The sequence below is a fragment of the Chelmon rostratus genome, chromosome 3, assembly GCF_017976325.1.
Source record: "Chelmon rostratus isolate fCheRos1 chromosome 3, fCheRos1.pri, whole genome shotgun sequence".
Taxonomy (NCBI): domain Eukaryota; kingdom Metazoa; phylum Chordata; class Actinopteri; order Chaetodontiformes; family Chaetodontidae; genus Chelmon; species Chelmon rostratus.
The window spans coordinates 3,519,913-3,526,746 of record NC_055660.1 but is presented as its reverse complement, the minus strand read 5'-3'; positions in this window follow the sequence as shown (position 1 = coordinate 3,526,746).

Here is a 6,834-nt window from a genome sequence, read left to right as displayed (position 1 = left end):
GGCAGTAGATAATCTGGTATGAGAACAACTGATAGCCTGTCAGTAATGATGGGGCCTAACGCCGGAGAAGAAAAAGGAGGCGAGCCACAGGGGAAAGAAAGAAACCTACTGAGAACTCCCCTATGTTTTTTGTCATCTGTGTGCCAAATTAGGGTGAGAGGGGAGAGGAAAGGGGGGAGGGCGAGGCGAGCGAAAGAGAGAGTGCAGATGGACCACACCGGCTGACTGGTTGGACTAATGTTGGACGTTTTCTCTCCGGGGTCAGATATTTACTCCTAATTAGCTGGAGGAATGCGACGCATGAGAGCGGAACAGATACGTTACCGTTTTGGCCGGAATTTCCTCCCCTTCCGTGGCATGCGCTGCTTTAACCTGATTAGGTATGGCACTTATCAGAGGAGATGAAAGCGCTCGGGGGATCGGTGACGTATTGCCGGACACCCCTGCTCCGCTCCCACTTCACCCCCATTTCCACCGCGACCCTCCCCGTGGCCGTTACCGAGCTACGCTGATGATTTACAGTAAGGCCGACGCCGTGCCCCCAGCGTGGCACTTGTTGCGGGACCGGATCAAAAGGAAGCGGTTGGGAATAAACAAGCGGGGAGACTTTCTATAAAAATGATTTTTATTGAAGGAACTTAAAATGAGATAAACAAGTTTAACGAGGTGGAGAGAGGGGCGTGCTGTTGTCAGGAAGTGAGACCATTTCCAGCGTATGCGCCCGCATGTGTTTCAGCGCAAGCATCGAACCTGGTGGCAGCAAGTCAGAGCAGATTTGGTGGTTGCACCCCAGCGCGGAGAAACGCTCGTGGCAGCGGCGGGCCTGACTTCCTGTTAATGATGGATTAGAAGGCTTTAAATGGCAGATGAAGCTAGTTGGTATTGGCAGGCTTGGTGTGGCACAGCTTTAATCTGCTACATCTGTGGTTTGCTTGAGAAAAGGGGCAATCCCGACTTCGGCGCATGGCGAATTCACCAGGAGGTGTTTGTGGGTGGAGCACAAGGAACGATGATTACAACAAACAAAACAAAACCTAATTTCCGTCTACAAAGAAGATAGCTGCAGTTTTATTTCGCCAGCAGTTTTGATTTTTGACTACTTTCCACCAAAGAACTATGTAACTAAATATGCCAACAACTACCAAACAGATTGCCCTGAAACTTGGTGCAGGTGAGTCTTAACGATGATTCTTTCGCTGATCCTCTGACTTCATCTAACAATCAACTACGTCTCTTATCCTGTGAAATATCGCTGCATCTTGACGCGAGGATGCAGCTTTTATGCAGACATTCATGATTCCCAGATGATGAATCATCTTCTGACTTCTCCTCCAGCGCCACCTTGAGGCTGACCTTGTGTTTTTGATTGAAACGTCTCTTTGGTACAGATGTCCATGTCCCTTTTTTACATGAACTGAGCCATCATCAGGTCAAAACTAAAACAAATTGTTCCAAATTCCTGCAAAACTAATCATATTCTCATAAAAACCCGGCTGTTCTTTGTGTTTAGCACTAGCATGGTAAATGTTATACCCGCTAAACATCAGCATGCTTGCTTGACAGTGTTAGCTGAGTACATCACAGAGTCTGTGATCCCAGTTTCATTCACCTTCAAATATCTCCAAAACTGGATATATGTTTTAAAAATGCTCTGTGCTGAGATGCCACAGAGGGCGAGGGTTTTTGTTGTTGTTATTTGGGTGAAGCAGTCCTTTAATGCGCAGCCATGAATCCAGTCAGTTGCAGCTGCTTGCACGCAGTACGCTCCTGATTCGTGCGTGTGGAGGACAGAAATGTGTTAACCCTCATGTTGAGGAAGGAGCCGGTGGTCTTCCTGCTGATGTGGTTCTGAATTCAGGCTAAACATATATTTTTCAGAAATCCCCAACACAAACAAAATCAATCACCAGCTGTCACACAAACCACCAGCGAAGTGGAACTCCATGATTACACACTTTACTTATCAGTGTCCATACGTAACCCCATTAAACAACAAAAAAAAAAAGAAGGACAGATCATGAATATTCCTTCTATGCTAAACTGCGCTGCAGTCTGTCCTCCTTCTCTGGACGTATATTTCAGAATGGAAATGATGTCAGATTTCACTATTACTGCCATATGCCATATGAGATCTATCACTTCTGAATGCAAGACCTACCTCTGCTTGTAGCCAGCGGCACATCTGTGCACCTTCTGTGGTGGGCTCTGCCTGTGGTGGGCTTTGATTTGTGTGGATGAAGCAAGCAGATACATATGATACACACACACACACACACACACACGCTTGCAGACAGCCGCAGGTGGGCCTCCAATGCGATAGCTACAACAAGCAGCTTTTACTCTTTAATGAACAAACTCCATCCAGAGCGTATTCCCAGCTACCCATCACATGTGCTACGCCTCCTGCATGTTATGTCCGAGCGGCCCCCGAGCATCATGGGTGCCTCAGAGCTGATGGCTGCTCTAATGACTTGAATGGATAATGTGTAATGTGTGTTACAGTAAATGAAAATGAGGTCATACCCTCTAATTTTCATTTCGTACCCCACACAGAGCTTGTTCCCAGCTCGTACTACTGCGACTACTCTCTTTCCCTTTCTTTAACTCCCTCTCTCTCACACACACACACACTCACACACAGTCACACACACACTCGCTCACTGATGGTCTGTATTTGCTCACGAGTTACTGGAACTGGCCACATTGAAGTCTGGAAGAAAGAGGACATCCAGCCTCAAAGCCTCCAGGTCTCACGGTTCCACTGATTGACCTGATGAAGACCAAAGGCTCCAATCACTGAGTGTGTGTGTGTGTGTGTGTGTGTGTGTGTGTGTGTGTGTTTGAACGAGATTACATGTGTGTCAGCACCTGACCACACACACTGTTTGGTTGGATGGACCGTTATCATTTGCACATTGGACTTTTGAAAGTACTCCAGAAGTTCTGGGGCCAGAAACCATCTTGTCCTTCTCCTGCTGTCTTCTTTCTTTAATCCCACACAAGAAGACCCACATCAATGGCCTGTCAAATGTGTGTGTGTGTGTGTGTGTGTGTGTGTGTGTGTGTGTGTGTGTGTGTGTGTGTGAAGACAGATACCAGTTGGTTTTATCTGCTGCCTAGGTGGCACAGTGGAGATGATGGGATGCTGAAAGCGCTGGAGTGCTGCCAGTGTGCCTGAATTTAAATACAGCTGGTTGGTAAATGAACACTGACAGAAAGAGACGATGATGTCTGTCTTGTATCTATGTGTCCTGTCCACAAGTATCCCATCACTGACGTCGGGGGCTGTAAAACGGGATTAATTTCAGGATTGATTTATCTGCCTATTTTTACAATTACGATGTCAGAGAATCGTTTTTTAAGAAATGCATCACAACAGCCCACGGTGATGTCATCAAATCGTTCTGTCCAACCAAGATTCAAAGCTCTGACAAACTTCAGCCCTGCATGGAAAAAGCGCAGCCACTCATTCGTCTGAACGAGGCCAGTCAGTTGATGCGACGCCTGTGCCAGCATAGAAAAAAAAAAGGTCATCCGCCAAAAAAGTTCAATCTGGCTCAAATGTTACCACAACACAATGTGAGTTTGGTTAAAATCAAACACACACTCCCGGTAGTTAACGCACATGTGTGTCTACTCTCCTGATTGTCTCTGCGAAAGATGAAATGAGTGCCTTCGTGATAACTTTCCAGAGCAGTAAAATCCTTCCTCGTAAATTACTCTGCAGTGTTTTCAAACTCGAGGATTTATTACTCAAAATTCCAGCATCACATTTGAACATTTCACCGGTACCTGAAACAACTCGCCCCCACCAGTGCAGCCCCTCGCATTTGTTTTCAACACAGGGCTGTTTTCAGTCTGAACACCCACTAAAATCCAATTATATGCAACTTATAGTGACAGAAAACAGACCCAAAGCAGCAAATCCTCACATTTGTGAAACTGGAACCAGTGAATTTTTGGCATCATCTGGAGCTTTTGACCATATCACACTGTCTTCATCAGCAGATGAAGTTTAATGTTAGCATAGAAGTACAGACTTTTCAATATTCTGAGCACTCAGAGGACTTGTTGTCTATGCCTGAAAAGTTAAAGCCTATTTGTATCCAGCGCCAAAACAATTAGCTGATTAATCAATTAGCTGGTCAGCAGAAGATTAATGAACATTGATTATGTGCGATAATCAATTAATCAAGGTCATGTAAAGAGAAAATGCCAAACATGCCGGTTTCAGCTTCTCCAGTGGGAAGAGATGATACTCTCTGTTTAAAATCACAGTAAACTGAATAGATTTTGGTTTTGCACTGACCTCGTTGAACGAAACACGACACTTTTCTCATCTTTGGCTCTATTTTCTGTATTTTTTTAGGCAAAAATAATTATGAGATTAAGCGAAGAAATAACCCAAAGATGAAGTGGTAGTAAACACAATCGTTAGCTGCAGAGATCTCTGTATCCTCTGGCTGACACCACTGTTTTCTTCCTATCTGTATCCCATTTCACTGCTGACTAACTGTAAGCCAATTTTAGACCTGTCTCTACCACACACACACATTTCCTCCTCAGCTCTTTATTTTTTACAATAATGCACCAGCACTTTCACCGTGATTGCTGCCTGCAGGAAACACCTTCCCTCCTCCCCTATTCCCATCGCTAATACCTACTTATAATGGAGTTTCTGATGTTTCGCTTCCCCATCAAATAAGGTAACGATGCCAATGCTGTAAGCTGCTTTCATTCATCAAGCAACACTGGCATCAGCTGAGTGATAAATCCACTCAATGGTGCGTGGGTGGTATGGGCTGCCTTCTCTGGGTGGTCATATTTGGGAAATGCGAAGTCCAATAAAGGTGTATAATTTGAGGGGCATTTCCATCCAGCCAATGCCAGATGTACAGAAAATGTCCTGAGGTAAGCTAGACACTAGATGTTCTATTTACAGGCATTGTCTTCATATTCCCTTTGGCAGGTAGGTTAAATTTAATGAATTTACTTGGGAACTATTTGCAAATAAAGCTCAGTTCTTCCAGAAAATTAGCATTTGGCAGAAGATTCGCTTGTGTTACTCTAGCTGGGAAGACAAAGCGCTCATTGTTTCGCTGGAAGGCTTCCTCAGGACGTAAGCGTTGGTTTCACTGTACGTAACCAGCTTATGGATCAGAGAGACCCGCTGAGAGCCGTGAGTGACGGACGGCAGCGGGGAAGAGAGAAAGCAGCGAATGAGGGTTCTGGCTTCTTGACCCCGCAGCGTAAGAAGTCTTCTGAGTTCAAACTCCAGTGATTACAAGCTGAGCTGGTATTTAAAGTGGCCCTGCTCCCCCTCCTCCCACCCTTTGCCTCCCCTCCTCTTCTGCTTGCCCCCCATTCACTGCAGACTCATGTGAGCTGTGTGTGCATGTGTGACAATGTCTACGACGTGAATATAAGAGTACATACCACATAAACCTGTGTGTGTGTGTGTGTGTGTGTCTGCAGGGGTTTAGTAGAGTAGGTGGGCAGGGTCAGGGGTTGCTTGGTGGGGTTCTGGAGCCAGTGGGCCTTCTCCATTGTTCAGGCTGGAGGAACCAAAGGGGGGCAACGATTATTGATGCCGAAGGTATTGCCTGCTTACGGTAGGGGGTTAGAAATAAGTGTGTGTGTGTGTGTGTGTGTGTGTATGTGTGTGTCCTTATATGTATGTGGACCTTTGCTCCAGGAGGAGCCCACAAGGGGCGGGGAAGAGAAAGTAATTACAGATGATATAGGACCAAAGGGAGGAAATTGATTAAAGAAAATGGGTGACCAGGAAGTAAGCAGGGATCTTTGTTTCCCCTTCAATTAAACTGAAATGTTTCAGTGGTCTCTCTCTTTGAGCTGCATATGGTGGAGCAGGGTTGTGGGGGGGTTGTGGGGAAGGAGGGCTGAGAGTGTGGGGGTTCTGGAAGGGGAGTGGGGGGTTTATAGAGGTGATGCCAGTAGGTGGATGGACTCTCTGTGGAGGCTGACACCCATGATAGCCTCCATACGCTACTGTATTCCCTGTATTCATGTCATTAAGGCGTGTTAGCTGTCTGCAGCTCACACTCTTGAGGAATTAAAGGACACTCATTTTTTCAGACAGACTTCCCGCTTTAAATTTGACCTCCTGTACCTGCCGTACTTTTTCCTGTGCAATAAGAGATTACACTAACACTTTTGATTTTACCTCCAAATAACGTGGTTTAGATAATCTGGCCTCAGCTGTCGTCTGACTGCTAGTTTCTTGCCTCGTCTGACATTATCGCAGCATGACTTCTCATCATGTTCAATGAATAGAAACGATGACCCAAGATGTAACAAACCTGAGTTTTCCTTTGCAATCAGATCCTGAAAATGTATGATAATATATTTATTATAATCTTTGTCACTTTGTCCCTGCATGCTTCTCGGTGCCTTAATGCAGAATGTTAGCCTGGCTCTCACTAATGGATTTAAACTCCATTTAAACACTTTTGTATATAGCTCATCAAAACTCAGCATTTTTACTATAAACTATGTCAAAGTCATACATAGAACTGGTTTGACAGGTCCACACGGGAACAAACTAGTCTAACTGAAATCTTGGCCCCAGTATTACACTGTTACCTATGAGTTTGTTTAACTGTTCGCATTGTTTGTTTGGAGAGCAGAATTTAAACTGATTGGATTTTCCTGATGAAATAAAGTAAATTGAATTAAATTTTTTTAAAAGTGCAAGTTCATAATAACGTGGAAAAATATGTAAATATCCAGTTTCCAGTTCACTGTATCCTCATTCAAACTTTCAAGTCATCTCTCTCTCATTTACTGTTGCTTCTCTGTTTCTTGCTTGGCAAA